Raw genomic sequence first — 8,526 nt, 5'->3', positions numbered from 1 at the left:
GTGGGATAGGAAGGTTTATATTGGGTAGCCTAACTGCACGGCGTTAGGTGTCGTAATTTTTTGATGCGGGGTGTACAACAGCAGACAATTATGTAATTCGAATCTGAATTGGACGAAATTTCGTATACATACTAATAAACGCTGAATAACGTGGGAGTAGTCTTTTGATTTGCTTTATCGTATTTTACAAGATATACAGGGTGATACAAAATAGGATTTAACACAAGACAACTATGTAATCAGAGTCCGAGTTGGACCAAATATCGTTTAGATACCAAGTAGAGGTCGGTGAATAATGTGGGAATAGTCATATGTTTCTGTTTTACGTACTTAGCTAGATATACATGATGACGGAAAATAGAGTGCAACACAAGACAACTTGTAAATTATTCACTGTAATTTTGGAAAGTTCAGGATTACTAATAAAACTCCAACTGACCAAAGCAGTATATATATTTTTGTTACAGTTTCGGCTATGTAATATAGACTTGCTGTAAGATAATGTGTCTCAGGAAGGCTATGTTACATAGCCGAAACTCTAGAACAAATATATGATTTTAAAATATATATACTGCTTTGGTCAGTTGGAGTTTTATTAGTAAACAAGACAACTATGCAATCCGAGTCCCAGGAGGACGAAATTTCGAATAGATACTAACTAGAGGTCGTTCAATAACGTGGGAGTAGTAATTTGATTCAATTTTCGTACTTTAAAGATATAGAGGGTGATGCAAAATATATTACAAGACAAGACATTATGTAATCCGAATTCGAGTTGCACGAAATACCGAATAGATACTAATTATAGCTTGTTGAATAACGTGGTGATGGTCATTTGATTTGCTTTTGCGTACCTTCCGAAATATACAAAGTGATGCAAAAAAAGAGCACAAGACTAAACACTATGCAATCCTAGTCCGAGTTGACTAAATTTCGAATAGGTACTAACTAGAGGTCGGTGAATAACGTGGGAGTAGCCATTTTATTGGCTTTTGCGTACCTTGCTATATATACAGGGTGATGCAAAACAGAATGGAACCTAAGGTAACTACGTAATCCGAGACCAAGTTGGAAGATGGTGTTTCCATATTACAGAAAGACAGCCTGACATGCAGAGTAAGCGACATTGACAACCAGTGCACGGCCTGCCGCACGAGAACGTGTAAGTTGGGCTGTTGATTTACTAACATTGTCAACTATTGTTTATTTTACAGTGGCTGGAGCTGAATACAGTTTAATTCATGCCAAACAACTTGAGTCAGATTTTTCTGGGCCTTGTTTATTCCCACCATTCAAATACCTGAATGGTGCTTAAGATAATGATCCCAGGTCTCTTTCTTCAGAATTCCTTTCTTCCTTTTCTTTCATCGAATAATGTGCTTGACGAGAGACGCCATACCTCAAATACCTGACGGGCTTAATGGACTTACTCGGAATGTGCTTGGGCCTGGACCCTCAAAGTGGGATAAATGTATATATTTCCTAAAGACTAGGGTCAGGGTGAGATCAAAATTGGGGAGGTCTCAAGCATTCCCCTTTAGCGCAGCACCTTACTCACTTCTATTAAGCGTATTCATAAAGTCCCTTGCGACCCCGAAAAACCTGAAATGTGAGAGAGATATGAAAAAAGAAAAATATGTTTTCCATCATTTCAAAAGTGCAACGTATGACGGTAAAATAAGTTGTCCCAGGGTCCCCCGCAGGATCCCAGGCGGGCTCCAACTCAAAATATTTAAATGGATAAGAGGATCAACTTAAATATGATGTGAAAGTTGGTGTTAAATAAAATAAAACAAATCAAGTCTCCACTCTCTAACATAAGCATGTGCAAAATAGTGGTGAGTAAAAATATCAACATAATTCTCATTGCAAAATCTATGGCTCCTCGTATGAATCTGAAACTGTGGGATAGGTATAGAAACAAAAAGACATATATAAAATTATTTCAAAGTATAATGATTCAACCTAAAATCATGTTCCATGGTTTCTCGCAGGCTTCCAGACGGGTCCAACTCAAAATGTTGAATTGGAAAGTGGTTCAAGTAGTGTCCACTTAGTAGCTTCAAATTGCTGTTTTAAAATTATTAATTTGGAAGTTTTGATTTGAAAATTATTAGTTTGAAAATCTGGAATTGAATATTTATGAGTTTCAAATTCTTTTTCTTTGAACCTATTTACATCAAAAATTTTCGATGTGAAATATTGATTTCTAAAATTTGCATTTATACTTTTTCCGTTTGAAAATACTGATTTGAAAATATTTTGTTCATAAATATTTATTGAGAACTTTTTGGTTTGAAAATATTGATTTGAAAATTTTAGTTTGAATATTTGAAGGGTGGGACAAATTACCCTGCCAAATTCAGAGTGGTGATCGTAGGTACCCCAAGGTCATTTACCCTAGACTGCAGTCCTATTTCAGTGGATACTAGGAATCCTTTTTTTCCTTTTTTTTCTGTTTCAGTCGGGTCAAAACCAGGTTCTACTGTTTCGTTGTACCGCTGTGAGCGCATGGCTGTTTGAGAGAATGGAGAACAACAAACAGAATAGTTTTACCGGGATATGCATGAATAGTTTTGCTCTGTTCTAAGCTCTTTTGAGGCCTTACTTTACGGATTAATGTCGAAAGAGGCTTTACTTCTCATAGTTTGAATTCTATCTACAGGCAAATACGAACAGCTTTTCAAACAAAAAATGGGCAGACAATTTTTTTTCATCAGCGTCGTATGTTACGTGAACCTAAATTAAAATTGTTACTTATTATTTTAATTGTTTTGGACAACATATGTGAAAGAACATAGTAAGCTTACAGTAAATTAGCTGCTGAAAGTCATAAGTGACAATTATTAAATTATACAATTTACCATGCAAAGGTGCCATTGAAAATACTTATGTGCTTACCCTATACATTTTGGAGAAATTTAACGATAAATTAGGTACTGGACCGTACAGTTCTTCGTCATAGCATTCTCTGAACGGATTGAATGCCTTGCTAACGAAGTTTCCAAAGCTTTCAGTAGAGATGCTATAAAATTCAAAAATAATTTGGATAGCAAAAAGAAAATGGTATATTTGCAATCTGAAAACTATCTCTAACATAATTTCAGATATCGTAAATGTACAAGCTTAATTATTCAACTGCGGTTTTTAAAATTCCCCGTATTATTAATATTAATAATAATAGTATTAGCAGTAATTTTTACTTCTAATACTATTAATACCACTGTTACTATTGTGGTGGGATACCTTCTAAGTAAAGATACAAAGAATATGTTTCCTAACCAACATGATGTGTTGAATGGGTCAAAGTGAACATTCCCATAGGCAAAATTCACACACTTAAAAATTGTCAACATGCCTTGAAATATTTTGAGTGTGGCAGTTTTTGGTAATCGTGGGACATTTGTCCAATTATGTGGAGATTTCGTTCATTTGTGTGGAGGTTGTGTCATTAGCCAATAAGCTCGGAGTGCGTTGTTACTAATCCTTCAGAGAGAAATCTAATCATTTACAAATTGATTTTGTTCTTATTTGTGGAAAGCTGTAGAAATTTGTGGAACTCATACATTCAAGCAAAGTCAAAATGCGATAGATTTTCTGAGTCTGGAGGATTTGGTAAGCGTGGAACATTTGTTCGATTATGTGAGACTATTAACCTCCGTGTGAGTGTTTTGTTCACTAACAGGTGGATTGTGGCAATCGCTATGTGTGAATGCTCTGTCCATTTCTGGGAGGTTATGACCGTTTACCTGCTCTAGATTTCATTGTTATATACCCATGTGTTTAAAGCAATGATATGCTAAAATAGCTGTGAACAATTACGTATGTTATACCTTGTTTTAATCTTTGAAGGATTTGCTACAAATTGGTGTGTATTTAAGAGCTTTACGTGTAACTAGGAAGATGTTATGAGCTAAAATGTACTTAAAACTGTGTATTTTTTAGCCATTTTCAAAAAAATAACCAGTTTTACAAGATATATTTCAGGAACGACGGACGTTTTACATAGTGAATGGTCCCAACGTGGCGAGTAGAAGTTCGACGTAATTTTGTATACATACTAATTATAGGTTGGTGAGTGATGTGTGAATAATAATTCGATTCGTTTATGTAAAACAGAATGCTAAACAAGACAAATATATAATTTGATTCTAGCTCGTGGAAATGTATGGATACTAACTGGGAGTTTGTGAGTAACGTGGGAATAGCCACTCAATTAATTTATGTATACTTTACGAGATACACAGGGTGATGTAAAAGCAAGATAACATGGAAGCATTCTGTCATACACTGGTATATATTGATGAAAGCCAAAAAGTGGATACCAAAATGAATATACGGAATTGCATGGCGATAATGAGGAACACTATGACGTCGCAGGGAAACCTCTCATCACGGAAAGGGGTTCCGCATGAAAATGAAAAGGGAAACAATGGTCGATGTTGAAAATCTGAAAACGTACCTGTTATAGTAGCAAAGTGAAAGGGCAAGATTAAAACGGAGACCCGATTCCAGCGACTGTAAAGTAAACAGTAATGGGCAAAGTTTGGCAAAGCGATCATCTTAATTCACATGTATGCGTGTGAAATGGGCGTGACCTGCTTTTCACTGTCACTTGCTATGCATGTCAGGGTGTTATTTGTCATAAACGATTTCAATGTAGAAGCTCCTCTCCTAATCATGAACAGAAAGTGTACACGACAGTCTAATCCAAGTGCATTCGAAATATGTGTTGGAGATTTGTATGCCTATCACATGATGCACAGATGAAAACTTAATCACCAGTGACATAAGTAATAACGGTTGATGAATGGAGAACCAACATTAATAGTTCCAATTTCTTGCTTGAACAGTAAGACTCATCCATGGGTGTCCATCAACACATTCTAGATGGTGTAAAATGTTTCAAAGAGATGCTTTGCTGCAAGGAGTGTGCTTGTGCGAATATTTCTTTTCCTGGAATTTTGCGTGATCAGCACAAGAATCTAGTAAGTGATTCAAAATACACAATGTGTTGCTGGAAATACACTGCCAATTTCTGGTCGTCCAGCAAAACGTCCCGCAAGATTTTGTAACTTGGGATAACACGGAATATAGTTTGGTCTACGTGTAATAAATGTATGCTTGCTAGGTAAAACGTAATGAGAAGTTTTGGGACAGGGTTGGTTATTACGGATAGAATGCTCAGTGGTTTGTGTGGCACACAACAAACTTCAGCTGTACACGGGCAGGAAACAAGTAGACGTACATTGGTACAGAAACAAATATTGCAGATAACAAATAACTTGGATTGCATAGTTGACTTATGTTACGGTCTATTTCGCATCACCCTGTATATCTCGTAAACTACGCAAATTGGAATCGAATGAATATCCCATGTTACTCACCGAGCTCGAAGTAATGTCTATGTGACATTTCGTCCAACTTGGACTCGTCACGCTTTGACTATTCTCTTGTTAGAAACGGCATTGATAACGCCATTGATTCAATATGTGATTGTTACTGATTGCAATAAGCAATCTTATTCGCCCTTACTACTTTCATATGAGGACGTTACGATTTCAGAATCTAACAAATCTACAAGCATATTGAAACGATTTAGATAAAATATCTGTGAAATACTGCAATTAATGAATGATATACTTAATCAGAAAGTTCCAAGCCCATCCGCGGAAAAAACATTCTCATTGCCAACTGATTCCCTTTGTGCGACGTTGTTTCGGAATTTGTCTACCCAAAGGCGAACGCATCACCAATAGGGAAGAGAAATCCTCACCGAATTCGCAGTGGCAAAGCTGCGGCCAGACATTCTGCCTCTTGAGAAAAGAAAGCGTGCGAAATTTAACATGAGAAAAATCATGTAATAAATTCTACTTTAAAAACAATCTGTGAATAATCTTTAAACTTTTTTACAAGAGGATTGCACACATTTAAATAAACATACATTATTAAATAATTGCTTTAAGTATTTACTTGTTTATTCGTCCGAATCCGAATCCAGGATTTCACCGTCACTGCTACTGCTTGAAACTTTATCTGAATCTTGTGTGTTGATTATAAACGATTCCAAGACAACATCCGTATTTACTTGTTTATGCGTCCGAATCCGAATCCATGATTTCACCGTCACTGCTACTGCTTGAAACTTCATCCAAATCTTGTGTGTTGATTATAAACGATTCCAAGACAACATCCGTATTTACTTGTTTATGCGTCCGAATCCGAATCCATGATTTCACCGTCACTGCTACTGCTTGAAACTTCATCCGAATCTTGTGTGTTGATTATAAACGATTCCAAGACAACATCCGTATTTACTTGTTTATTCGTCCGAATCCGAATCCATGATTTCATCGTCACTGCTACTGCTTGAAACTTCTTCCGAATCTTGTGTGTTGATTATAAACGATTCCATGACAACATCCATATTTACTTGTTTATTAGTCCGAATCCGAATCTAGGATTTCACCGTCACTGCTACTGCTTGAAACTTCATCCAAATCTTGTGTGTTGATTATAAACGATTCCAAGACAACATCCGTATTTACTAGTTTATTCGTCCAAATCCGAATCCAGGATTTCACCGTCACTGCTACTGCTTGGAGCTTCATCCGAATCTTGTATTTTGATTATAAACGATTTCAAGACAACATCCATATTTACTTGTTTATTCGTCCAAATCCGAATCCAGGATTTCACCGTGAGTACTACTGCTAGGAGCTTCATACGAATCCTGTGTGTTGATTATAAACGATTCCAAGACAATACCCGTATTTACTTGTTTATTCGTCCGAATCCGAATCCAGGATCTCACCGTCACTGCTACTGCTTGGAGCTTCATCCGAATCTTGTGTGTTTATTATGAACGATTCCAAGACAACATCCAAATATTCTTGCGTACTGTAATAGTAATTTTTTTTTTCGTGCGTGACGTACTGCACGTCTCCATGTACTGACGGGAACATTTTTAAATTCATTTTTGCAAAGTACACATACATCATCGACACGAAACCTTTTATTTTTCTTTGCAACCTCTTTCGTTATATAATATCATTCATAACGATTCGGTATAGGATTCAATTCGCAATGTGCCACAGGGAATCAAAAATGTTTGATTGTTTTATTTTCAGTATTTCAGTATTTCAATTGTTTTTAGAAGACGTTCCTGCTCTTTGAAATAAAGTCTGCCGATATTCAATTGCACACTTAGGTGAAGTCCACTGAACGTTCTAACGTAATATGTACTGGGAACTTGATTTTTCTCCACCCATTTAAGTATATCGTCTTTTTTCCATCACATTGTTGGATTTCGAGTTTCAGGATTCAGCATAGTATATGGTGCATGATCTAAAGCCACGACTGATATAGATGGTGATCAGAAAAATGGAAACACCTGAACGAAATTACCAGATTAGTATGGTGTCGGGCCACCTTTCGCCTAAACGAACAGCCTTGATGCGACGTAGGATGGAGGCATAGAGGTCCTGAGTGGTAGGAAGTAGAATTTTACACCATTCCTCGTGCAGGGCGTCGGCCAGTTCTGTGAGAGAGGTTGGAGGTGGAAATCGTCGCTGGAGTCGTGTTTCCAAGACGGGCCACATATGTTCAATTATGTTGAGATCTGGGGATTGGGCGGGCCATAGAGGTGTTGAATTTCATCCCGATGTTCCTCAAGCCATGCTGCAACAACGCCAGCTGCGTGAATGGGTGCATTTCCATCCTGGAAGGTGGCGTCATTGTCCGGAACAACATCCTGACCATAGGATGCAAGTGGTCTCCTAAAATTGCGACATAATCGATGGCAGTGATTCGTCCGTTAAGTGTGACCACAGGACCCAATGAAAACCATGGTAGGGCGGCCCGCAGCACCACCGAGCTGCCGCCATGTTTCACAGTTGGGCGTAGACACTGGAGATCACAAGCTTCTTTGGGCGTTCTTTACACATAAACATGGCCCGTGGTTGGGAATAGGGTGAAGAATGACTCTTTCGACCATATCACACGTTTCCAGCCCTCAACGGTCCAACTTGCATGGTCGCGGCACCATTTGCGGCGTGCGAAAGCGTTATGGTCCCTGATGAGCGGTTTGTCCCGTGCAACACGACAACGTAAGTTCATGTCATGTAATTCGCGGCGGACTGTGATTGTCGAAACAGGGTGGGGGTAGTGCTGATTGAGTTCTTCCGTCACTTGCTCCGCAGTGGCACGACGGTTCTGCGTGACAATGCGCTTTAATACCCGGTGTGACCTGTCACTCATGATTTTCTTCCGCCCGCTGTTCCGCTTCCCCTATGTGGCTTTCCCGTGTGTTGTGTAAGCCGTTATCACCCTCGACACTGTCCCACGCGACACACCTAACACAGTACCCACTGCAGTCACACTAACTCCACATAACCGCGCATCAACAACTTGCCCTCATTGAAAATCTGAGAGGTATCTCATTTTACACTACCTCCGTCTGCTGGAGCCAGTGGACACTGCTGTTCCACTGCGCCTGACGTAGTATGGAGACCGACCTAACACACC

Source organism: Thermobia domestica, chromosome 1 (assembly GCF_964235325.1).
Source record: "Thermobia domestica chromosome 1, izTheDome1.hap1.1, whole genome shotgun sequence".
Taxonomy (NCBI): Eukaryota; Metazoa; Arthropoda; class Insecta; order Zygentoma; family Lepismatidae; genus Thermobia; species Thermobia domestica.
This window is presented reverse-complemented; position numbering follows the sequence as displayed.